We start from the raw sequence: 27,611 nt of genomic DNA on the forward strand, positions 1-27,611 counted from the left end.
GTAAAGTATACAGCTTTAAACAGAAAGAGGCAGTATGGATTATGATTTAATATCAAAAATGGTCTAATGGTTTCTTTTGAACGGGAGAGATATAAGCATTGCGGCCTTCTAGAGGTAAATAATTGAAAGACTGTGTTTTGGCAAAGAGACACAGGGCAGATTGTTTCATTCCATGGCCTAACATTATGGGACTGACGTGAGGTGGAGATGAAGCATTGGCTGCCTGTGCGTATTGCTCAGGACCAAATCTATGGTACTGCTGAAAATCCTACAGGAATTGCAGTCAATTTATATTGCTCAAGACCTATGAAGACAAAGAAACAAAGTAAATTAGTTTAAATTTAGGTCTTTGTTTTTAGTTATAGAGATACAGAGTGAAACATGCACTTTGTCCCACTGAGTCAGTGCCAACCATCTATCACCAGTACGCTGGTTCTATTTTATCCCTGTTTTGCATCCTGCACACTAGGGGCAATTTATAGATGCCAATTAACCAACAAACCTCCTGCGGTCACAGGGAGAAGGTACAAACTCCGTGTAGGCAGCACCTGAGGTCAGTATCGAACCCGGGTCCCTGGTACTGTGAGGCAACAACTCTACTGCTGCCCAAAAGAAAATGCTATACTTAAATCTAATCAAGCCAAACTCAAGTGAAATAGTAGAGCGACTGTATCGGTTGATAGTAGATCCTACTCTGGGACCAGCACACCAAGAGTTACCACGATCTTGCACCATCTTACATATAGTCCCATCTTGTACATAGGCATGGCTTGCAATGCTCACCTTTGCCTATCTAAGTTTATGTGCTGCTGACAACCATGACACAGTGTTCTAGAATTGATCATTCAAATATACCCCAAGATGGTCTTCAATCCCATAACTTAATTATTTTCATAATTGTATCTTTTCTACCATTGTGTACAAAATTGTGAGAGGAATAGATCGGGAAACCGCACAGAGTCTCTTGCTCAGAGGAGGGGAATTGAGAACAAGGGGACACAGGTTTAAGCTGATAGGGGGAAGATTTAATAAGAACCTGAGGGGTAATCTTTTTACACAATGGGCGATGGGTGTAAGGAATGGGCAGCTGGAGGATGTCGTTGAGGCTGGTACTATCACAGTGCTTAAGAAATATTTAGACAGGTACATAAATACGTTAGGTTTAGAGGGATATGGACCAAATGCAGGCAAGTGGGACTAGTGCAGATGGGACATGCTTGGTGGGCAAGTTGGGTTAAAGGGTCTGTTTCCACGCTGTATGACTATGACTATCATTATACTTAAAAGTTTGATCTTGGATGTGTATTTATTTGTGTGTTTGTGTGTTTGTGTATAATCACACATTCGCAAAAAAACGGCGCGCTAACAGTAAAACCTTTACATATTCCGGTTGAAATATTTCCCGTGGAGTCCGAAATCGCCTTACCCAAAAATATCATGCTTTATTTCTCGAGTTATTACTGAAAATGTTCAAAAATCGGACAAAACTTTGAATTTAAAAACGACTGTCTTTCGCTGATGGGTCTGCATGCCCTTCTTCCTTGCACTGCGAGTGACGTCACCCCCGACCTCTCCCTCCTCCCCCCCCATTATTCAAGACTCTGCCCGCCCCCCCCCCCGCTCTAAAAGATGAAGAAAGAACGAGCAAGTTGGGCCCGCCCCGCTCGCCGGCCGCCACGCTGGCCCTGCTCGTCCCGCTCGCCCCGCTCGCCGTCCACGTCCCCCCTCTCTGCCCTCGTTGAGGGGACGGAACCAAGCTTTCGGGTTCTCGGGGGGCGTGTCTTTCGGGTTGGGTCCTCGGGTCGGGTCCTTTCTCTGAGGTCCCTCGGGTCGTGTCCTCGGGTCTCGGGGTCCTCTCTCTCTGCCCTCCCTCTCTCTGCCCTCCCTCTCTCTCTCTCTCTCTGCCCCCTCCCTCTCTCTCTCTGCCCTCTCTCTCTGCCCCCTCTCTCTCTCTGCCCGCTCCCTCTCTCTCTCTCCCTCACTAGCTGCGCCTGCGAGTTGGAGTATGCGCAAGTGGATAGGGTGGGGGATGAGGTAGAAGGAGTGAATGAATAATATTAATATAATATCAAGGGGGATGGTTAGTGTGTGTGTGACGCTGCAGGTAACCACACCCCCCCCCCCCCCCCCCCTGCAACCGTGTGTTGAGGGTGGGGACCCAAAGGGTCCCACTTGCTCTAGTAATAGATTAAAAAGGAACCACTGATGCTGGTTTATACGAAAGTTAGACACAAAATGCTGGAGTAAATCAGTGGGTCAGGCAGCATCTGATGTTGTCTGATCCGTTGAGTTACACCAGCATTTTGTGTCTATCTTTTCTACCCTTTCCTGGTTGCCAAATAAATGATCAATGCATTGTAAAGACCATGTATAATTCAGTCAAAATATTAATGGAGAAGCAGAGTGAATTAATCAAAGGGAAAGGGACGTTTGAGACGAAAATATGTAATAATTCAATGTTCATGTTCACAAGTTATAGGAGCAGAATTAGGCCATTTGGCCCATTAAGTCGACTCCGCCATTCAATCATGGCTGATCTATCTTTCCCTCCAAAACCAATTCTCCTGCCTTCTCCCAGTAAACACTGACACCCTTATTAATGGAGAATCTGTCAATCTGTGCCTTAATGACTTGGCCTCCTCAGCCATATGCTAAGAGTGTGTGTTAAGGCTCTGTTTAATATAATATTATGGTATTATTTGTACTTGGTTGCAAAGAAAAGTGCCCAAAAGGGACAAGGATCAGTCCTGAGAGGACAAAGTGCCACTGTTCATCATGACCTGACTGGGGTCATGCTCATGAATATAGCTAATTTTTAACTTGTCATGGCTGCACTGTAACAAAAAAAATGAGGGAATTCAATTCCCTCACCTGTTCTTTAATGTTTCATTGCCTCAAGGCATTGAACTGCGTATTCGAGTGATTGGCTGTTTCGAATGGAAATACTTGCTCTGGGGATGGTCTGAGGCTGACTTTCTGATCTCGGGCGTTTGCATCGTACCACACTCACATTGTGCAAAAAATCATTGCACGTGGGCAACGACTCATGTCGACAGTGCAAGTTCACCACATATCAATCCCGCCCGGAATGGTATTGTTTAGATTTTTTGTTCAGAGATAGTACATGGCAATATGTTCTTCAGCCCACCGAGTACACGCCAATCGTGTCCACAGTGTTTAGTTTTGTTTAGTTTGGTTTAGAGATACAGCATGGAAACAGGTGGAAACATGTCCTTCAGCTCAACAAGTCCATGCCGACCTGTTCACACTAGTTTGGTTTAGTTTCATTGAGTCCATGCCGAACAGCGATCACCTATATAATAGTTCTATCATATACACTAGAGATAATTTGCAGAAGCCAATTAACCTACAAACCTGCAGGTCTTTGGAGTGTGGGGGGAGGAAACCGGAGCACCAGGAGAAAACCCACGCGGTCACTGGGAAAACGTACAAACTCCGAGCAGACGGGACCCATAGTCAGGATTGAACCTGGGCCTCTGGCGCTGTAAGGCTACAACTCTACTGCTGCGCCACTGTGCTGCCCTATTATTGATGCCATGGACCCAAACTATTGATCGGGGAGCCAAAGTGAATCAGTAAACGTGTTTCAGGTAATGAAGACATTCCTGTCTCTTCTACAAACTTCCCTGATGATCTTTGTAACCCATTGGAACAAATCCCCCAAAACACCCATGAATTAATCTGAAGAATGGTATCGTTTACCCAATTTTTTATTCAGGAAAATTATAGTAAGATATCAGGGCAACATCAACTAAACTTTACCATGTCACCAACACGACAGAAAATCAAATGATTTTCTAAATGTTGCCACCAAAGTCATTATTAAGGATTTGAAAGTCATGAAGTGCAAGAAGTAAATGTCTCTTCAAACTGCTTGACTAGGACCCTTCAACATGAGCCAAAAGCAAATGAGGCCTTCAGGTCCCAGTGAGAGATTTTAATTTTCCAGTTCAGTTCTCTTCATTCAATGTTTGACATCTTAATATACTGTATCTGTCCTTTGGATCCACGCCCACATGAATTGAACATACCCAACATCATTTCCTCTCGGATGCTTACAAATGCCACATGCCAATGGTTTTCATCAGCCTGGCTAAGATTCAATCAGGGTTTTTAAAGTGACAAGATACCATGCTCTAATCTATCATGACATACGAGGGTGATCTATTTGAAGTGATATTTTGATGAAAGCCTTCAGCCATCTATCACCATTCTCACTCACAAAACCACCCTGGGAAAAGCCTCAATTTGAATATTTGATATTGAATCCGTAGAAAACCAACCCACACCAAAAATCAAGCCACATACTCTCTCTGTCCAGTAACGGAGATTTCTCACTGCAATTAAAAATCGTCTTCCCAATTTGAGTTGTAAATTTGGCACGAGAAACCATGGTCATGTGGCCAGATTTCAGCAGTCAGAAATGCCTGCCACAGATTTAATTTACATGGTGACAATTTGTCACCTTGCCCTGAAGTATCAATGAACAAGGCTTTTCAATGCAGCCAACCCTAGAATTTATTCAATGATTGAAAAAATGTATTTAAAGTTAACTCCCAGGGAGAAAATTTCATGGATGAGAGTAGAGCAAGGACGAAAATGGGTGTATGCAGGTTTTGATCGATAATTATATGTTCTTATTGAGTGCCAAGAACCAAATGACAATGATTCCATTGGAGCTAATTAACTCAACACAAGATCAAACTTAAAATAAAAGACAGACACACACTGCTGGAGAAATTCAGCAGGTCAGGCAGCATCTCTGGAGAAAAGGAATAGGTGACATTTCGGGTTGAGACCTTTCTTCTGACCGAGAGTTAGGGGGGAGGGAAACCTTCTGCCCTGAGCCTCCTCCACTGTCAGAGTGAGGCCAAACACAAATTGGAGGACCAGCACCTCATATTTCATTTGCCAGTGGTATATGGCAAATAAAAGATATTGTGCAAGAAACTATCAAATACAGAGCATAAAATATTAAGCATTACTCTGCAAAAAAAGTAAGAAATTGTGAGCTGGCATTGGTAGAAACATAATTGATAACAGAAAATGGAAGCACTTAATAGGTCAGACAACATTGGTGGGAAGATAAACAGAATTAATGTTTTTCTGAATATATTGATGCTGTTTCTCTCCACAGCTGCTGCCTGAACTGCTGCATTTTTTCAGAATTTTCAAAATTTTCTGTTTTTATTTCAGATTTCCTGCAATGCATTTTTGTTGGGGTCTCGGCAGTGAGTTTTGCATCTCTGTGAGCTAACAGTGAGGATATTTTCCTTTTTTTTTCTTAGACTTTTTAGACTTTTTGAGATACAATGTGAAAAATGAACTTTGGCCCACCGAGTCCATGCCGACAAGCAATCCCCCAACAGTGGCATAATCCAACACTAGGAACAATCACAATCTTTACTAAAGCCAATCAACCTACAAACCTGTATGTCTTTGGAGTGTGGGAGAAATCCACATGGTCACTGAAAGAACGTATAAACTCCGTGCAGACAGCACCCAAAGTCAGCGGTTTCCGGCGCTGTAAGGCAGCAACATTACCGCTGGCCATCGTGCCACTGCGCCACCCCTAAATGAGAATAGTTTATTGAGAATAAGAAATGTACCCAAATTTCTATACAAAGTACACAACTCTTCTGACATTTTCAGCATCTATATCTACAGAGATAGGTTTAATAAGTTAGGTCTTTATTCTCTGGAGCGCAGAAGGTTAAGGGGGGACCTGATACAGGTCTTTAAAATGATGAGAGGGATAGACAGAGTTGATGTGGACAAGCTTTTCCCTTTGAGAATAGGGAAGATTCAAACAACAGGACATGACTTCAGAATTAAGGGACAGAAGTTTAGGGGTAATATGAGGGGGAACATCTTTACTCAGAGAGTGGTAGCGGTGTGGAATGAGCTTCCAGTGGAAGTGGTGGAGGCAGGTTCATTGGTATCATTTAAAAATAAATTGGATAGGCATATGGATGAGAAGGGAATGGAGGGTTATGGTATGAGTGCAGGCAGGTGGGACTAAGGGGAAAAAAAAGTTGTTCGGCACGGACTTGTAGGGCCGAGATGGCCTGTTTCCGTGCTGCAATTGTTATATGGTTATATGGTTATATATTCTTTGGTGTTCATTAGTATTCGCAACTATACTTAAACCAAGCACCCTAGTCGCGGTCCCTTTTTTTCCCTGCAACATAAAGTTGCTACCAGGGATAAGTCAGGGAACAACAGGCCAGTGAGCCTAACATCCATGGTGGTAAAATTATTTAAAGGCATTCAGATGGATGAGATTTTGCATTTGGGATAGCAAAGAGACTGTTTGGAGTTAGAGAGCATGACTCTGTGAGTGAGAGATTGCTCCAAGATGAATGAACTTTACTTCACAATGCAATGCACTATGATTTACTTTGCTTCACACTGTCATATGAAATAAAGTTAATTGGAACTGGTAAACGGAGTTTGGTACAGGCACTCCCTGACATAGGCGATTTACATAAACTCCCACTAATATAAACAATTCTTTAAGGCCACTGATTTATTTATGAGTTGCGTGTCTTGGTAATCTCGGTAGTGTTGTGCTAATGCCGTTGCACGCGGCCATTTCTGCTGTACTCATGGATGCTCCCATTGGGTCTCTATGTCGGATCCTACCCATGGTCTCCGCGTCGGAGCTCCCATGTGGTGTCCATGATGGTGTTATCTCGTGGTCTCTATGTCAGAGCTCCCCCCCATTGGTATCTTCATCGGAGCTCCCCCGTGGTCTCTGTGTCGGAGCTCCCCTGTGGTCTCCGTGTTGGAGCTCCCCCGTGGTCTCTGTGTTGGAGCTCCCCCGTGTCTCTGTGTTGGAGCTCCCCCGTGGTCTCCGTGTTGGAGCTCCCCCGTGGTCTCCGTGTTGGAGCTCCCCTGTGGTATCCACCTTGGAGTTCCCACATGGTCTTCCAACTTATGATGTGACTAACGCAGGGGTCCTCTGGACATAACCTTTACCCGAGTTGGTGAGTGTCTGTATATGATATCCATAAGTGTGTTTTCCTGATAGTGTTAAACAAGGCTCGAAAGAGCAAAGCTGTTACTCTAGCATTTTGTGTCTATCTTCGGTATAATCCAGCATCTGCAGTTCATTCCGACACAGATAAGTGATGGTCGTGGCATCAGGTTCGACACAGATATTGTGGGTCACATTGTTCTTGCATTCACTATTCTATGTAAAACATGTAAAACATGTAAAAACATGAAACAATCTGACAGTCATTAGGAGACTAATCATCGGCAGATTAATATTAATAGTTAGACAAAGACATAGAGTCATACAGCCATACAGCACAGAAACTGGCGCTTCAGCCCAACTTGACCTTGCAGACCAAGATGCCCCATCTACACTAGTCCCACCTGCCCACATTTGGCCGATATGCCTCTAAATCATTCCTATCCATGTACCAGTTCAAATGTCTTTTGAATGTTGTTATAGTTCCTGCTACAACTACTTCTAGAAGCCTGTACCATATACTTACCTCCCTCAATGTGAAAAGGTTGCTCACCTTATGTTTGCCAGTTCTTTATTTGTCAGCACTAAATCCCCAATCCTTTCCGCTCGTCACTTTAATTTCATGTTTCATGTGTTTTTATGACTGTTGGCAGATCAATTTCCCTCTTGGGATAAATAAAGTTCTATCCTATTGTATCATATCGTACCGTAAAAGACGCAGTGCATTCACCTCATCTATTATCTATTCCCTTCATGATTTTAGACACATGATTCAATAAAAGCCAGTATTTCTCACAATGTCACAGTTGACCCCAGTGCCAAACTGATCCAAGCGCAGATTCCAAATGTCCACATGCTTATACCAGATGCCTTTGGAGTTTAGATATGTTGATCCAAGACTAACATCCCAATGCTAACTGATGCAGATCTTTTCTTCCTGTTACATTTATAATGCTCAACATATTAAATACAAGCTCTCTATTCATTTTTAATAGATGACACAACAGCTCCCAGGCCTAGGAGAGGACAGGCATAGAACAAGGAACATAGACATAAGCTTAGTACAACACAGGAACAGGCCCTTTAGCCCACAATGTACATGGTGAACATGACGCTGTCAAATCATTCCCACCACGTGCACATGATCAATATCTCTCTATTTCCTGCATGTCCATTCAGTGGATGGCACAGTGCCGCAGCGGTTGAGTTGCTTCCTCTGCGCACCACAGACCCAAGTTCGATCCTGACTAAGGGTGGTGTCTGTATGGAGTTTTTACGTTCTCCCTGTGACTGTGTGGGTTTTCTCTGGGTGCTCTAGTTTTCTCCCACACTCCTAAGACGTACAGGTTTGTAAGTCTGAAGAAGGTCACGACCTGAAAATTCACCTATCGGTATTCTCTGAGTTACTCCAGCATTTTGTGTCTATCATCAGTATAAACCAGCATCTGCAGTTCCTTTCTCCACAGGTTTGTAGATTAATTGGCTTTGGTAAATTTGTAAATTGTCCCTAGTGTGTAGGATAATGATAATGTATGCGGTGATCGCTAGTCGGCGTGGACTCGGACGGCCGAAGGGCCTGTTTCTTCGCTTTAAGAATATAGGTAACACCCTGCAATTCTGTTGGTATTCTGGTAACCTCTTTTGCATGCTAAAATTACACAAGTTTGCAGTTGCAAGTTATATATATGCATGTATATGTATCCATGTGCATCAATGTGTGTGTGTGTGCATTGTAGAATGGGACTTCAACCTTAGGAAAGCCTTTAAAAAATAGGATACACAGTGACAGTTCATATCATTCTTACTGAAACCAGCTCCCACTTTATCTCTTGCTTAACTCTTCTCAAACAATCCCTCAGGGTCAAAGATGACTTATTTCAGACAGCTCTGCGAGCCATGTGGTGCCTGATAAGAACAACTGTTTTTCTTGTTATATCTTGCACTAAATATTGTACCATTTATCCTTTAACTGTGCGCTGTGGACAGCTTAATTGTATATATATATATATATATATATGGGTGGCGAAGTGGCACAGCAATAAAGTTTCTGCCTTACAGCGCTAGAGACCCGGGTTCAATCCTGTCTGAGGGTGCTGTCTGTACGGAATTTGTGCGTTCTTTACCGTGACCGCGTGGTATCCTCCCACATTCCAAGCACGTGCGGGTTTATAGGTTAATTGACTTCTGTAAATTGACAATTGACAATGACAATTGACAGTTCTGTAAATTGCCCCTAGTATGTAGGATAGAATTAGTGTATGGGAGATGGTTGGTCGGCACGGACTGGGTGGGCTGAATACAAATGGGTTCCGTGCTGTATCTTTAAAACTAAAAACTAAATAACTGGTTTTATTCAAGAGCCATTGGATTCAGATTTTCTCTCTCAGGTACAGTAGAAACAGATGGAAGTTACAATGTGAAACTTTTCATTCAGACCAATTAGTGGGAGGCAGTTGTCCAAAATTATTCTGCTGTTTCTTCGATGTAACAGCTTTAAATAAATTGACTGACATGTACTTTCTCAGCTGGCCTGCACATTTCTCTTCTTCATTTTAATTAAAAAGATTTAAAAAATGTGCTTGGAGCAAGAAACCACAAATGTTAGTGACGATCAAAACACATGGAAGAATTCAGCGGGTCTGGTGACATCTGTGGAGGAAATAGACAGATAATGTTTTGGGTCAGGACCCTTCTTCATTTTTAGGATAGTGGTTACATAGAAACATAGAAAATAGGTGCAGGAGTAGGCATTCGGCCCTTCGAGCCTGCACCGCCATTCAATATGATCATGGCTGATCATCCAACTCAGTATCCTGTACCTGCCTTCTCTCCATATCCCCTGATCCCTTTAGCCACAAGGGCCACATCTAACTCCCTCTTAAATATAGCCAATGAACTGGCCTCAACTACCTTCTGTGGCAGAGAATTCCAGAGATTCACCACTCTCTGTGTGAAAAATGTTTTCCTCATCTTAGTCCTAAAAGATTTCCCCCTTATCCTTAAACTGTGACCCCTTGTTCTGGACTTCCCCAACATCGGGAACAAGCTTCCTGCATCTAGCCCGTCCAACCCCTTAAGAATTTTGCAAGTTTCTATAAGATCCCCCCTCAATCTTCTAAATTCTAGCGAGTACAAACCGAGTCTATCCAGTCTTTCTTCATATGAAAGTCCTGACATCCCAGGAATCAGTCTGGCGAACCTTCTCTGTACTCCCTCTATGGCAAGAATGTCTTTCCTCAGATTAGGAGACCAAAACTGTATGCAATACTCCAGGTGTGATCTCACTAAGACCCTGTACAACTGCAGTAAAACCTCCCTGCTCCTATACTCAAATCCTTTTGCTATGAATTTGTTATATAGAATGAGCTGCCAGGGGAAGTGATAGAGGCAGATATAATTACAACTGCCTATAATTATAAGGCATTTGGACAGGTGCTTTGATAGAAAAAGGATGTGTCCTATTGCGGGCAAATGGGATCAGCGTAGATTGGCAATGTCGTCAGTATGGAGGAGTTAAGCTGAATGCTGTGCAATTCCATGACTGTTATTCGTTTAATGCTTGGGAAATGTTACATCTCTCTGTGGCTAGTTAGAGTATCAGTTTAATCTTTCTACTGAAACCTGCCACCTCCAACATGCAGCATCCTATTAGTAGTGAATTGAAGTTGGAGTAATTCACCTGGTGTCACAAGAGATTGCAGATGCTGGAATCTGTAGCACATAAAGAAGTATATGTGGAGGAACTCAGTGGGTCAGCAAGCATCTATGAAGTGACATGGACAGTCAACGTGTTGGGTTGAGGCCATCTAGTCAGTCTCAATGAAGGGTCCAGGAAAAGTCGATTGTCTACATTGCTCCACAGATACTGCCTGACCCACTGCGCTTCTCCAGAATCCTTTACTTGTTTTACACTCCTATTGCTCTTTTGCACTCCACTGATCCATTTCGGTACATGTAACAATAAATCACTCTTGACTCTTGACACTTACTCAATGGTCAACGATTCCTGTATTATCACATGTACCGAGTTACAGTGAAATTGGTTTTAGCACACAGTTCAGTAAATTATTACTATACATAAATATAATCCCAAATTAAGTACAAAGTGTATAGAAATAGCCCACTGAGATCAAAATCCAAGCCGCAGCTGGCCATAAGGGCCTGTTGCACCATCTCCTCCAACCAGATCAGCCATCGAACCATTGTCCCTCTCCGCGCCCGGCCACCATTCAGCCTTTGTGCCCTGGGGACGCCTCCCACAGCTGACTTTGAGGGTGCAGAAGGTAAGACCCAAGTTCATTCTCTTCTCAGATTTTTGTTCTTTTTTTAGTTTAGTTTAGTTTTAGTTTAGTTTAGTTTAGAGTTACAACACGGAAACAGGCCCTTAGGACCACTGAGTTCGGCTTTGAAGTGAGGGATGAAACCAGAGCACCGGAGAAAACCCACGTACGTCACAGGGAGAGTGTACAAATACCGTCCAAACAGCGCCTGTATTCAGGATCGAACCTGGGTCTCTGGTGCTGTCAGGCAGCAAAGCTACAGCAGTACCACCGTGCTGCCCAAGTCTTGCGTTCGCCCGTCGCTGCCTCCCTCCACTATCCGGTTCCCGGGTCCTCGCGAGCGAGCTGGGGCCGGGCTCGGCAGCTTCCATCTTCAGGCAGGTTTCCCGGTGCAGCGGTGGGCGAGACAGGCCTGCTCCATGCCCATAGAAGCTGAAGAGATGAGCCTCCTCATTGTTGTATAGTCGAGGTAGGGAAAGAGTTGTGCATGTTGGATCAAGAAATTGATAGTTGTGGGAAAGTAGCTGTTTCTGAACCTAGTGGTTGGGGACTTCAGGCTTCTGTATCTCTTGCCCAATCGTAACAGCGAGAAGAGGTCTTGACCCTGATAGAGAAGATTTTTGATGGTAGATTCCGCCTTCTTGAGCTAATGTCTCATGTCGGTGCTTGCAATGTTGGGCAGGTCTGTGCCTGTGATGGACTGGGCTGAGTCTACCACTCTCTGCAGCTTCTTACTTTTCTGTGACTTGGAATTGCCCTTCTCGGCCTTGACGCATCCAGTCAGCATGTTGTCTGTAGTGCATCTGTAAATGTTTGTTAGACTATTCGGAAATATACCAAATCTTTTTAAACTTCTGAGGATGTTAGGAATCAGATAAGTTAATTATCTGCAATAGTGATCCATTCATTCTGAAAGGGTGATATTTAATGGCTCAAAATTAAACACACTATGCAAACATTTGGGTTTTGGTTTATTATTGTCGTGTGTTGAGGTGCAGTAAAATTGTTTTATTTTGCATGCTTCTAAACAGATCAGATAATATTAGACATAAATACAATCAAGTCAAACGTCAATCAAGATACAGTGCAGAATATAGTTATTAATATTGTAGTGCATCAGTTCCATAGACAAAGCCCAATGTCCACATTGGGGTAGAGGTGAATCAGACAGTACCCTAGGTTATGGTAAGGCTGTTCAGAAGCCTGATATCAGGGGTGAAGAAATTGTTCCTGAGTCTGGTGGTGTGCACACATTCAAGTTTCTGCAACATCTGCCAGACTGGAGCAGGGAGAAGAAGGAATGACCGGGGTGGGACAACTCTTCGATGATGTTGGCTGCTTTTCATGAAGTGTAGGTGGTGATGGGCTGGGCTACATCGACACCTCTCTGCAACTGCTTGTGGTCTTGGTAGATACATTTATTTTGCTGTGAAGGGCTACCGTTCCTATGTGTAGGCTTGGTTTCAATGGAGTCAGCCGTGATTGATAAACTAGACAGGAACTCTGCCCTAACTAATGAAGATATTGCAGGGAATAATCTGCGAAGGGCACTTCTCGAAGAAGCTGGCAGATTAATAGATGGTATGAAAGTAATGTTCTGAGTAATGTGTTTAAATTGCTGGGCATAGACTAGAAATGTATTATTTTTCCTAAGTGCCTTCAATATGTCACTGTTTTGCTGCATCTGTGTCATTACCTTACAGATGAGTCTGACTATTATTGTTAACCTTTGGCATAATGGTTTCACGGCATGGTATTTATTGCCCTTCAGTCAACAGGCTTGGAGGCCTTCTCACTGCTGATTCAATGATTATTTAATTTAATGATACAGTGTTGTCACATGTACCTAGGTGCAGTCAAATACTTTCGTTTTGCATACAGCCTGGTAAAATCGTGCAGCTGATCTCACCGAGATGGTATCACGAGTCGCCACGTTACTGGTGCTGTCAAAATTACAAAAGTTCACCAAACAGCCCTATGTACTGCCTCCCCCCTCACCCCACCCCACCGTGTACCCCTTCATTCTCGGCAGCCCCCTGCCGGGTCCCCCCATTGTCCTCGTTGGTGCACCTCACTCTCGACGGTCTACCTTACTCCCGGGTCTCCCCTCGCTCTCAGCGGTGCGGTATCAACACCAGTGGTTCAGGGCCGAGTTCAGAGTCCACAGTGGGCAAGCTGGGTCTATCGGTGAGTCCTTTGTCGTCGGTCCGCGGAAGGCGATCCTCTGTCCTCTGACTGCGGCGAGAGAGTCCTCGGTCGGCGGCGGGTGGGTCCTCCATCGTTGGCCCGCAAGGGCGAGATAGGCCTGTTTGCCAGGACAATTATTTGTTTTAATGTGTATGTGTAAATGTATATAATATATACATGTATTTGTGTGTATGTATGTATATGTGTGTATATACACACACTGAACTTTTTTTCTTGTTTATTATATTGTTTAGAGTACTGTGTTTACATATTCTGCTGTGTTGCTGCAATTTCATAGTTCGATTTGGGACATATGACAATAAAACTCTCTCGACTTGGCTCAACTACCAGCACGCAGCTCGCTGGGACAAATAATCTCCAATGTGCACACAAGGAGAACCTACTCACAGTGTGCACAAGGATGCATATTTGGTTCATAGAAAACCCACTGCACTGTGGAAGCTTTCTACATCGGCAAATGAGCAGCTTGTGTTGGCACTGGACTTTTCTATTTTGTTGTCTTCATTCACCTCCCTACTGAGCATATTAGTTTAATACCAATTGTTGTTTGATTAAACTGTTTGCATTGCTGTGCAAACAAACTTGACAAATAAAGACTTTGATAAACGTGAAACTGGTTATCAAAGTGCAAAGGTCCTTCTGCAGATTATGCTTAAAAAACCCTAGCGTGAATGGATACGAGGAAGACTCTGAAACATCATGTATCCTTTTTCTCCAAAGATGCTGCCTGGCCCGCTGAGTTATTCCAGTTCTTTGTGTCCATCCACAGAATGACACATCCTCAACAACAAGGGTACAAGATTCAGCATGAGAAAATCCAAGACTGACCAAAGATAGAGAGAAGACATTGAAATTAATTGCCGCCGACGGCTGTGGAGGACGTCAATAGATATATTTAAATCGGAAATTGACAGATTATTGATTAGTATGGGTGTCAGGAGTTATGGGGTGAAGACAGAAGAATGAGGTTGGGAGGGAAAGATAGATCAGCCATGATTGAACAGTAGCGTAGACTTGTCGGGCTGAATGGCCTAATTCTGATCCTAGGCCTATGAACTCATGAAGAGACCAACATCAGGACTTAAATAGCGAGCTCAGTAGGTAACACAAATGATAATGACACACAGGTGAAAATACTTAAACATAATTAAACAAAAGTCATTTCAAATTTTTAAGTCTAAGTCCACCCTCAGTGGTGAACAGAGAGATCAACAGGTACTGTGACAGAAACACAACCTTGGTGTGCACAAAGGAATTTGAATCTTAAGCAAAGCACAAAGTGCTGGAGAAACTCAGGGGTCTGGCAGCATCGGTGGAGGGAATGGACTGGTGACGTTTTGGATCAGTGCCCATCTCCAGACTGACTGCAGTAGAGGAGAGAAAGCCAAAAAAGAGAGATAGCCCAACTCAAAATATTTCCTCCCCAGATGCCGCCTGACCCACTCAGCTCTTCCAGCACTTGCTGTTTTGCCCATAACTTTGGTATAGAATCATAGAGTCATACAACGTGTAAACCTTCGGCCTAACTTCACAATGCCGACCAACATGCCTCATCCACACTAGTCCCACCCACCTGTGTTTGGCCCATATCCCTCTAAACCTATTTTTCTTGAACGTTGTGATTGCCTGCCTCAACTAGCTCCTCTACAGCTCGTTCCATATACCGACCACCCTTTGTGTAAAAAAATGTTGCCCTTCAGGTTCCTGTTAAATCTTTCCCCCCCATCGTCGTAAACCTATTGTTTAGTGAGTCAAATCAGCCACGTTAGCAGTCTTGCTTCTCCTTGATCCTGAAGTGGGATGATAATTTATTCCAAGAGTACTCTTCGTGTAAATTGTGGATCCTTATTGTTATAAAGCTGTCTCCCTCAAGTTAGCCTTTTCCAAGTTAATGTTCCTGTTTTCCCTACACTATTCCTACTTTTTTTCCTGAACACATTGAAGAGACTACAAAAGAAAAGTTGTTCCATTCATTTAGTCTTTTGGAGATAATAGAACTGCCTGTGATTCTCTTTGGGATGTAACTCTTTTATAATGCCACAATTTAATCTTGTGGCAGGAAAAAATGTAGCCAAAAACAATGGATCCTTGTCAAGTTTCCCCAGTTTCATCCATCGATTTAATCGAAAATACATTGTTAAAATGTTGACAGGAGTCACAAGGAACTGCACATCTTGCATAGAACACAAACTGCTGGAGTAACTCAATGGGTCCTCTTCTTCTTATCGAGTCCACACACAAGATTAGAAGTTGTTCAACCAGAGCTGAACACATTTCTCGGCATCTGCACAATGGTGTCTGTCTTGCGTTTCTTGTGCGTGGTGGTGGAAAGATTAGTGGAAACAGGGCTGCGACGTGAATGCTCTTTCCTTGATCCCAACTCAATGGGTAAGGCAGCATCTCTGGAAGATGTGGATAGGAAACAATTCCAGTCAGATTCCTTCTTCAGATTGTTAAAATGTTATTATTGTTGCAAAAATCCCCTGGTGGTCACATAAAATTAATCAGATAAGTCTTTGTAAAATTAGACAGGGGAATAGATATCACAGCCATTGGTGAAAATGACTTAAATTTCTACCTAGACCAGTTCCATTGCTAACATGGTTTTGGATGGGGAGAGGTTGGAGAGGCTAGAACTTTATTTCTTGGGACACAGGAGGCTGAGGGGGTCCTCATATGGAGGTGTATAGGGTCATGAGGGGAATAGACAGGGTGAATGCTCAGTCTTTTACCCAGAGTAGGGGAATCAAGAATAATAGGGGCGTAAGTTTAAGGTGAGAGGGGCAAGATTTAATAGGGAACCTGAGGGGCAACTTTTTCACACAGAGGGTGGTGGTATAAGGAATGAGGATGTAGTTGAGGCAGGTACAATAACAACATTTAAAAGACAGTTGGACAAGTACATGGAACGGAAAGGATTAGAAGGATATGGGTCAAACGCGGGTGGACGGGATGAGTGTAGGGGCATTTTGTTTGGCATGGGCTAGTTGGGCTGAAGGGCCTGTTTCTGTGCTGTATGACTCTATGACTATGACTCTGTGAATACTCAGTACAAAGTGCTATAGGGAGCAGCTGTAAGGTCTGGCCAATGTTATGTTTCCTTGAATGGCAATATTGTGCCTCGCGATCTTTGCTGATCTTCGCCTGAATGAGTTTGTTTCATACGGGTAGTCAAATCCTTCTCTGTATCGATCTATTTGACAAAGTGGTTGTCTTTGAATGACGTATATTTTTCTTTGTATTCACCATCTCTGCTTGGCACAGCCCCTTGTGACAATACACTGTTGTGTGCAGATGTTGGTGTCAAACCATATATACTGGGGTCTGATGGATGAGATTTACTTCCAGCATTGGTGTTAATCTGCTGTCCTGTCACACCCTTGCTATTCAGCCCTCACTTCCAGCATTGAGGGACAGCACAGTGGTGCAGCAGTGGCTCCACCGACCCAGGTTCGATCCTGATCTCAGGTGATGTCTGTACGGAGTTTATACGTTCTCTCCTTGACCGCATGAGTTTTCTCCGGGTGCTCCGGTTTCCTCCCACACCACAAAGATGACCAGGTTTGTAGATTAACTGGCTTCTAAGAATTGTAAATTGTCCCTAGCATGTAGGATAGTGTTGGTGTACCGAATGATCGCTGGTCGGCATGGTCTCGGTGGGCTGATGTTCCTGTTCCAACTCTAAACAACGAGATCACATTCTGGGCACCTATAACAGCATAACCCAAGATGATAACTTTAAATCTTAAAGACCAGAATTGTAATAAATCTCAAAGCTGACCCCATCCAGCCCACACCCACTTTTAATGCAGGTGAAGTTGGTGTGTCAAACAGGTTAACATATCCATCTAACTTGTATCCATTGATCACTTGCTGGGCTTTGTCCCATCCCCACCTCACGTGGTCACAGGGAGAACGTACAAACTCCGTACAGACAACACCCGTAGTCAGGATCGAACCCGGGTCTCTGGCTCTGGAAAGCACCAACTCTACCGTTGCTCCACTGTGCCTTCCCATACACTGGGGCATTGAATTGTCATGTGGTTTTAGATGCCTGGATATGCTCATTTTGGAAATGATCCCTTTGAGAGATAGGTATGTGTTGCCGCAGTGTGTCTGAGGTATTTGTCATAATGTCTTCCCTAACATTCCAAACCTATCCCAAATAAAATTTCCTTCAATATCGTATCAAGATTCTCAGCTGCTTTTTATAACCAGGGCCACCCACCTTGGATGGTACATTCTTTTGCTTGCACCATATGTTTAAGATTGGTAGAAATATTTGTGGTGAAGCTTGGAATCTTTGGTCCAGCACAAAATAACACAAAGTGCTGGAGTAACGCAGCGGGTCAGGCAGATGATAGGTGACATTTCGGTTCAAGACCCTTCTTCAGTCTGAGGAAGGGTCTCGACCCGAAACATCACCTCTCCAGAGATGCTGCCTGACCCGTTGAGGTGCTTGAGCACTTAGTGCCCTTTTGTGTATTAACCGGCATTTGCAGTTCTTTGTGTCTATATCTTAGGTCGAGCATTTGTGTCAGAGTGTTCAGTGATATTATTGAATTTGAAGTGATCACATCAACTTCTTAGTAGTTACCAGTGCTTGTGGGGACCTTGCCAATTATGATGATCATTCTAGGATCATATAAGGGCATTAAATTGCGATGAAGTAATATTTCAGTGCATTCGTGAACACATGGCTGAACTTAGTGATGTATGAACTGTCAATAGAAAGAGCTAAGGTGCAGGAGCTTATTGTAAATGCTACACACAAAGACATTCAATGCTGTGAATGAGAGTGATCACGGGCAAAGGATGGAGATACTTATCATACATAACCACTGACTGGTTTAATCATTACCCTATAATAGCTGAAATCTTCCAACATGCCAAATGGATTAATTCCGACCGTGAATAGTGAGGGACTAACTGGTGGTAACCACGTCAAAGATGTCACAGTTTCCACACGGCACGGTTCCCCCCCTCAGCACCAGAGACCCAGGTTTGATCCTGACCTCGGGTGCTGACTGTGTGGAGCTTGCACGCTCTTTCTGTGACCGTGAGGGATTCCTCCAGGTTCTCCGGTGTCCTCCCAGATGTGCGAGTTTGTATGTTTTAGATTAGTTTAGAGATACAGCGTGGAGACAGGCCCTTCGGCCTACCGGGTCCATGCTGACCAGCGATCCCCGCAAATTAACACTATTTTACATTTGAGGGAAAATGTTTACATTTACCAAGCCAATTACCTACATACCCGTACGTCTTTGGAGTGTGGGACCCAAAACATCACCTGTTCATTCATTCCACAGATGCTGACTGACCTGATAAGATCCTTTGGCAGTTTATATTTTGTTCAATGTTTCAGCCAGCATCTGCAGAATCTTGCAGCACTAAAACTATGTGGGTTGGTTGGTTAATTGCCCTTTTGTATAGGTGGGTGATAACAGCTGGTGAGAATGTGGTGAGAATAAGAAGGTTATGGTAGGATTAGGTAAAAATGGAGGGTTAATAGATTTGGAGGACCTGTTAATGACTGACTAAGATAATAGTTCTCTATGCAAATTGATTTTGTCTAGTTTCTTTTGAGAAGATACATGTTGTAATTACGAATCCGAATCCGTAGTTCTTCTTGCTATACTCACTGACTTTAGAATTTAGAGATACACCGCAGAAACAGGCCCTTTGGCCCACCGAGTCCCTGCCAACCAGTGATCACTCCGTACACTAGCACTATCCTACACATTAGGGACACATTACAATTTACAGAAGTAAATTAACCTACAAACTTGTATGTTTTTGGAGTGTGGGAGGAAACCGGACTGTCTGGAGAAAACCCAGGAGGTCACAGGGAGAACATATAAACTCTGTACAGACAGCACCCATAATAATAATAATAATGCATTTTATTTATGGGCGCCTTTCAAGAGCCTCAAGGACACCTATAGTCAGGATTAAACCTGCATCTCTGGTGCTGTAAGGTAACAACTCTACTGCTGCGTAACTGTAAAATCTCCTCAAGGTATATGTACCCTCTCTCTCTGACGGAGGTTCTGTGGGACCCTCTCTCACTGCACCCCCTCTGTGTTTCCTGCTGCTCTTCTACTCGAGCCTTATTGTCCACATACTCAATCCACGTACTTCCGGGATGCTGCCTGACCCGCGGAGTTACTCCAGCACTCTGTGTCTACTTTTGTAAATTAGCATCTGCAGTTCCTTGTTGCAACAAAAAGCAAGATTTTGGTCTTGTGACTGAAACGCTCTCAAGCATACAAATGCATGAAAAGATGATTTTTTTTGGCACTGATAATGTCCAGTAATTACTGTGGTATTCCCCTGACTACTGCTGGTGCTAATAAAACACTCAGCCTTCCACAGAGCCCATGTGAAAAACTCCATGTCTGGGTTTTTCAGCAGATGAGATGCACCCAGTCCTATTTCTCTTGCGTTGATGCAAAAGGAGTCAGCTCTGTACTTCTGGAATCACATGATGCCACCGTTTGACAACGCTCTCTCAGACTGATCAGCGCCGGCTGCAGTCAGTCAGACTGAAGTCAGCATTTGTAAACCACAAGGCTTTCACAACCCCGGCAAGTCAGTCAAGACTGCTCACCAAGATGCTACACTGCCTCTGATGTGAAAATGAGTACTCATCTTTGAAGGACATAAAGTGCTGGAATAACTCAACGGGTCAGGCAGCATTTCTGGAAAACATGATTAGGTGATGTTTCGGATTGGGACCCTACTTCAGTCTGAAGTTTCCTGACCCGAAACATCGTCTATCCATGTTCTCCAGATATGCTGCTGAGTATCCGACCCACTTTGTATCCGACCGATTCCAGCACTTTGAGTCCTTTTTTGTAAACCAGCATCAGCAGTTCCTTGTTTCTACATGAGTCTTTGAACCACTCTTTGTGAGAATAGAACACCTTCTTCCCCTCCGTTATCAGGCTGATCTGAATGGTCCTTCCAAAAGCCAGGGTACTCTCTTCCCCATTGGAGACATTGAAATTTGTCAATGGAACTGATGCGCTACAATGCTGAGAACTATACTCTGCACTCTGTATCTTTGCCTTCGCTCTACCTATTGTGGTAGAGTTTGATTTGATTGTACATATGAGTGATATTGAATTGAATTGAATTGAATTTCTTTATTTGTCATTCAAAAACTAGTTTGAACGAAATGTTGTTGCCATGTAGGCATAACAGTAAAAAAGCAACAAAACACACAATTAAACACAAACATCCATCACAGTGACTCTCCTCCAGGCAACTCCTCACTGTGATGGAAGGTAAAAAAAAGTTATCTTTTCCTTGCTTCTTCTCCCCGCGGTCATGCAGTCAAACTGCTGCGTCGAGGTGATCAAGGCTCACGATGTTGGAGCTCTCGCTTGTCGTCCGAACACACAAATAAGGTAATATCAAGTGAATATAGAACAGTTATGCCAAGCTTATGTTGGCATAACGTAAGCTTGTCATAACATAGCATAATTGGAGACTGTAAAGTGAGATATTAAATGTGTGCAAGGTATCTGTGAAATATACAGTAGCCCACAGAGACCTTAAGCCTGTTTACAACTAAGAGTGAGGACATTCGGCCCAAGTCTGAGGCAGCACAATGGCACAGCGGTAGAATCTCTGCCTTACAGCACCTGAGACCCGGGTTCAATCCTGACTACGAGTGCTATCTATATGGAGTTAGTACATTCTTCCTGGGTTTTCTCTGGGTACTTCGATTTCCTCCCACATTCTAGAGACCTACAGGTAAATTAGGCTTTGGTAAACTTGTACAGTGCCATACTAGCACTACCCCACAGTGTGTAGGGTAGTGCTAGTATGGGGTGATTGCCGGTTGCTGTGGACACGGTGAGCTGTTTCTGGCCTGTTTCTGCATTGTATCTCTAAAGTCTAAAGTCTAAAGTCATTCAGCCCAGATCAACCTCTATCAGTCCCATTCAACCTTTTTTCCATGTGGTCTTGCACCTTAATCAGATTATAGAGTCAAGGTGAAGTACAGTATGGGAACATGTCCATCGGCCCACTGAGTCTGCACCGACCATCAGCCATCCATAGACCAACCAACCATTCAGCAAACCAATCATCCAGCAGTTGAGCTGCTAGAAAGAAGGTATAATTGTATCTGTTTTTAGACCTTATCTGGCAGCTCATTGTACATACGGACTACCCTTCTGAGTGAAAAAAGTTGCCCTTGAGATCCGTCTTAAATCTCTCTTTGGTTACCTTAAAACCGTATCCTCTAGGATCTGCACCTAATCCGCACCTCCATTTAATTTGCTGATCTTTCTCTATAAACAGCTGTGCAAGAAGTTGGTAAGGCCATATTCTGAATACTGTGATATTCTGATTTTGTTAAATTGGAAATGTTGCAAAAAAGATTCATGAGATTTTACAGGGACTGAGGGGGGGTTTGTGTTATATGGGAGGCTGGATAGACTGTCTTTTTTTAATTTCCAGGGATCATCTGAGTTTGAGGGGCTTAGTGAGTTCAGCGTGTCCCAAACAACTGTCAGCAATTTCTACAGATGCGCCGGAGAAAGCATTGAATCATAGTATGGTTTGGGAACAACTTCAACCAAGACCGCAATAAATTGCACAGAATTGTGGACACAGCCCACACCATCATACGAACCACCCACCCTTCCATTGACATCATCTACACTTATGCTGTCTTGGCAAGGCCACCAGTATAATCAAGGATAAGCCTCACCTCGACCACTCCCTCTTCTCCTCTCTGGCATCAGGCTGCAGGTACAGAAGTGTGAAAACGCACACCTCCAGATTCAGAGACAATTTCTTCCCAGCTGTCATTAGGCAACTGAACCATCCTATCACAGACTCGAGAGCAGTCCTGACCTACCATCTACCTCTTTGGAGACACTCGGGCTATCTTTAATCGGACTTTACTGGACTTTATCTTGCACTAAACGTTACTCCCTTTATCCTGATCTCGACCTTATCTGTATACTGCGGATGGCTTGATTGTAATCATGTATAGTCTTACCGCTGACTGGATAGCAGCAACAGAAAGCTTTTCACTTTACCTCGGTACACATGACAATAAACTAAACTAACTAGAGAGGTACTCCAAAGACGTACAGGTTTGTAGGCTAATTAGCTTTGTAAAATTGTAAATTGTTTCTAGTGTATGTAGGATAGTTTTAAGGGCCTGTCCCACTTGGGTGTCACGCAGATGGCACGCGAAGATTTTGGACATACAAAAATCCTGGGTTGCCGCGTGCGATCGCGCGTCACTGCCTATGTCACAACGTACCATGCGCGTGCGTTGTGCGTCGTGACGTGTAAATTACGTGCAAATGACGCCCAAGTGGGACAGGCCCTTAAGTGTGCAGGGATCGCTGGTCGGCATGGACTCAGTGGGCTGAAGGGTTTGTTTCCGCACTGTATCTCTAAACTAAACTAAATAAAGCTAAAAGGTATATATATTTTTGAGGGTCATCGATAAGGTGAATAGCCATGGTCTGTTCTCTAGAATAGGAGAGTCCAAATCTATAGGTTTAATGTGAAAGGAGAAAGATTTAAAAGGGACCCAAGGTGTAATTCGCTCACAGAGGGTAGTGCGTAAGTGTGGAATAAGCTGCAAGAGGAAGTGGTAGAGGTGGTTGTAATTACATTTACACGACATTTAGTTATGTACAGGTCCACTGTCAACTGGTAGTTGGGTACCTTCTTTAAACTGGACAAAATTATAAGAGTGCACTTGAAATCCCCCTCCACCCACCCCCCAAATTGTGGTGCCCAGGCTGGGTGAGGTTGATCTCTACCTCATCAGGACTTCTACGACCGATCATCGGGTCAAATTTCCCCCCTGCGGCCGAGGCTCTGGAACTCTAGTCCGGACGGAGCCGGCAGATCCGCTCCCATAGCCGACTTCCGAGGCAGACTTTGCTGTCCGCTATCTTGGCTCTCTGACGATCTAGGCGGACCAATCCGATTCCGTTGGACTCCCCTCAGAGGACATGTCCTCTGTTGGTCTGGCAAAATGGATAATCCAGAAAGGCTCTGGAACTAAGGGTGCTAGAAAATTGGTAGACACTTGGTACGTATAGGAAAGGGTTTGGAGGAATATGGGTCAGGAGTGGGCAAGTGGAACTAGCTTGGTTAGCCAACGTGGTCAACATGGGCAATTTGGGCAGAAGGGCCTGTTTCCCATCTGGATAGCTTTGTGACTCTTATGGGCATGTCCCACTTAGTTGATTTTTTAGGCGACTACAGGCAACTATGCTGTTGCCACATGGTCACCGGGGTGTCGCCTGTATGGTCGTGAGTAGTCTCCTCAGTCGCCCAAAGAGTCGTAGTGTCTTTCTGGTCGCCGCTGAATTTTCAACATGTTGAACATTTTTCGGGGACAGTCGGCGACAGTGGGTTTGACGCCAATGAGCGTAGCTTGACTTCTCCTGACGTAGGTGCTGTCATAGGTTGTCGCCAGGTGACGTAGGTTGTCGCCGGTGCTGACTTTGGTTTTTTGGTTGTTAAAGTGATGATTCTTTTACAGATTTATTATGGCTAATTTCAAATTTTATGTGATCATAATATTTTGTATGCACTGTTGTATGTTCTTATCAACCTTTCATTGTGAAAACTTTTGTTTGTTTCAATATCAATAAAAGAAATGCTTGACATTTTGACGGCAAATTGATATATGAAGATATTATATTTCAGAATAGTTTCTCATGGCATCACTTTCAAATATTTATATTTCATATATTTTGATTAATAAAACAAACACAAACACAAGCATTGTACTGCATTGAAAAGCTAACTCTTTTGGGAGGATGTGGGTGGCCCTGAAAAAGGGCCTTTTCTTGTGGTATGTTGTGGACTCTCTTCCTGGAGTGGTGGACTTCTGTTTGAGGTGTGAGCTGTTTGCTGTTTGCTGCTGGTCTTCAGATTTTGCTGTTCTGCCATGGTACACTGCCTAGTTCGGAGTTGCAGTAAGTGCAGAGATGGTCTCTCTTGTTCTTGGCTCTCTTGTTGCAGGTGTTTCTTGGCAATCTTTCCAGTGCCACCATCGGTGCAGCCTGTCCTCCAGTTCTCCATGAGCCTGGTTTGATGTTGCCTGTCTGGTTGTCCACTCCAGGGTGACCACCCTCCACCATGGCCAGGGGCAGAAATCGTTATCAAAACATGGAGGAGACACAATTCCTTGGTGGCCCTGCGCACACCCAAGGCCACCAAGGGGGGGGGGGGGGGGGGGGGGGGGGGAGGAGAGAGAGAGAGGGGGAGGGGGGGGGGGAGGGGGTGGGAGGGGGGGAGGGAGGGAGAGGGGGAGGGAGGTAGAGAGTTGGGGAGGGAGAGGGAGAGGGATAGGGATAGGGAGAGGGAGAGGGAGAGGGAGAGGGAGAGGGAGAGGGAGAGGGGAGAGGGAGAGGGAGAGGGAGAGGGAGAGGGAGATTGAAAAAACACACAAAATAATGTGAGTGACCTGAATGAGGGACTTACCTGCAAGCCGCCAGGAAACCCGATCGAACGGAGCCTAATGACCTGTCCCGTTTAAATCCGATACTCGTTCAAATCTTTCTCATCCACCAATACATCCAATTAGTTCTAATGGTAATTGTACCCGCATCAGACAGCTTTAAGAAATTCTCTGTGAATACCTTCAGTAATACTTGAAGGTCAGAACACAATTGGTGACACATCATGTTAATACGATGTTGATAGAGACATTTAACAAGCGCTTAACAGTGACGCCCCCACTGTCTCCCAGAAAGTGGAGATTTTAATAGATTTTTTCACTGAATTTCGGAATCTAGATTACAAAAAATGGGGGGGGGGGGGGGGGGGGGGGGGGGTTGTCCCCCACCTCTCAAAACATGAAGGGATGCGCCCGTTCCCCCCCACCCCCGGATTTCCACCCATGCACTTCTGGTACAGATCAGGTTGTGGAGGAGACATGCTGCGTAGACAATGGTCGCCACATTCTTGGGACCCTGCTCAATCATAGTCAGCAAACATCTGAATCTGCTGGCGAGAATGCCAAAGGCATTTTCCATGATGCTCATAGCCCTGGAAGCCTGTAGTTGAACATCCTCTGCTCCCTTGACATCTGCCTGTGAGGGTATGGCTTCATCATCCATGACCTGAGTGGGAAGGCATCACCAGCAACCAGTGTGTACTGGATGTCAGGGTGGTCTTCTCCTGGCAGAGGTGCTGCATCAGGAAAGCCTGCCCTTCTTCCAGTGTTGCCCAAGGGAGGTCTCTCTCCAGATCCTACCATCTGCGACACTGCCAGGTGCGCCTACATCCACAGACAGGAAGTTGTAGTTTCCACCACAGCTAGGAGTACGATGGAATGGAACTTCTTGTAGTTGAAGTAGATTGAACTTGTGTGGACACCTGATGGCCACATGTTTGACTTCCACTGCCCCACATGTGTGCTGGATGTTCCATCTGGTATCAAAGCCCTGCACCACTCTCTTCCACTCATCTGATGTACTAGGGCAGTCCATGACTTCATTTTCATAAGCATTGATGATGGCCTCACAGAACTCTCAGACAACCTTGCTGATGGTGTTGTGGGCCACAGGAGAGCTGTAGGGGAGGCTCTTGTAGGAGTCTCCTGATGCCAGGTAGCTGAAGGTGATGGCTAGGCGCAGGCCTGGTTCCAGTGTCTTCCTCATGAAGGACTTTTTCTCCAGGAGAGCACCCACCTGTGCCTTCTGTTCCTGAAACAGCTCAGGGGGGAGCCTAGTGAAGTTTCTGAAGGCAGTCTCATCTTCTTGCTCGAGCTCAGTCATCAGGTTGTCATACTGGCCCAACCTGGGTCTCTTCAGGGGCAAGAGCTTCAACCACATGGACCTCTTCTTGGGCTTTACCTGGCAAAATGGGGGCTGCTGCAAGCAGCGAGGCTTCCTCTTCTTGTGAGAGTAATACCCTCTAATGTTGCTCCATGATAGTCATGATGCAGAATGATTGGAACCCGCACCCTACAACCCCTTTTATAGCAAAACTGGGTGATTCCATTGTTTTGGAGGCCAAAATGACGTGAATTGTCTTCAGTTGTCGCCGACAGGGTCGTAGCTTGTCACGTGTCGTAAGTTGTCGTAGGTGTGGTCGTAGGTGGACACCCTAAGTCGTAACGCTTGGGTTGCCGGTTATCGGGTGCTTGCTGTAGCTTTACGTCGACTAGGAGGTATGTTGTTTGGAGATTGTCATAGACATTGTCGTCGGGGGGGTCCAGTCACTGGTTTTCCGGCGACCTGCTATGATTATGACAATCGCCGGCAGTCGCCTAAAAAATTACCTAAGTGGGGGGACAGGCCCTTAAGTCTCTTGACCTGGAAACTCCGATCCAACAATAATGATCTGTATTTTGAACGTTTCGATAGCTTTTATGGAGTGGGGTTTCCATGAATCTCTACCTGAAAAAAAGTTCCTGACTTCGTTCCTGAATGGGTTACTCTCCTTTCAGCTCCTTTCATCGGGTTTCTCTGATTCACCCTGTGGAACCATTCTAACATTTTGAGGCCAGGATCAGACCACATCTAATCATTCATAAAGAAGGGAGCATAGCCAAGTTTGTGCAAAGAGTGCCCACAAATTATTGCATTCCAATGAACCTGCGCTTCCTGTAGTTCAGTGTCCAGAGCAGAGCACACTGCTCCAAAGAAGTCACACCAAGGCTCCATTCAACACTCCCTGCTTTGGTATTCCAGCCAAAAACAAGAGGCAGAGTGCTGGAGTCATTCAGCAGGTCAGCAGCATCTCTGGAGAACATAGATAGGTGACCTGGTCACGGAGCCAGAGAGTAGAAGAAATCACAGAGGGGGAGGAGTGAGAGATGATCTCACAGAACTCCCATCAGAACTCCAGTCTGAAGAAGGATTCCCACCCGAAATATCACCCATCCTTTTTCTCCAGAGATGCTGCCTGACCCGCTGAGTTACTCCAGCACTTTGTGTCTATCCTCTGTATAAACCAGCATCTGCACTTCCTTCCTAAACATAGAAAGGTGACCTTTCGGGTCGGGACCCTTCTTCAGTCTGAGGAATCCAATCTTTAATGCTTTTATATATTGAATAAACAAAAGTGTACAAAGGAACGGATACATTGGCACAATAATTGTTTAAAGCCCCTGTACTATT

The sequence above is a fragment of the Leucoraja erinacea genome, chromosome 10, assembly GCF_028641065.1.
Source record: "Leucoraja erinacea ecotype New England chromosome 10, Leri_hhj_1, whole genome shotgun sequence".
NCBI classification, from domain to species: domain Eukaryota; kingdom Metazoa; phylum Chordata; class Chondrichthyes; order Rajiformes; family Rajidae; genus Leucoraja; species Leucoraja erinaceus.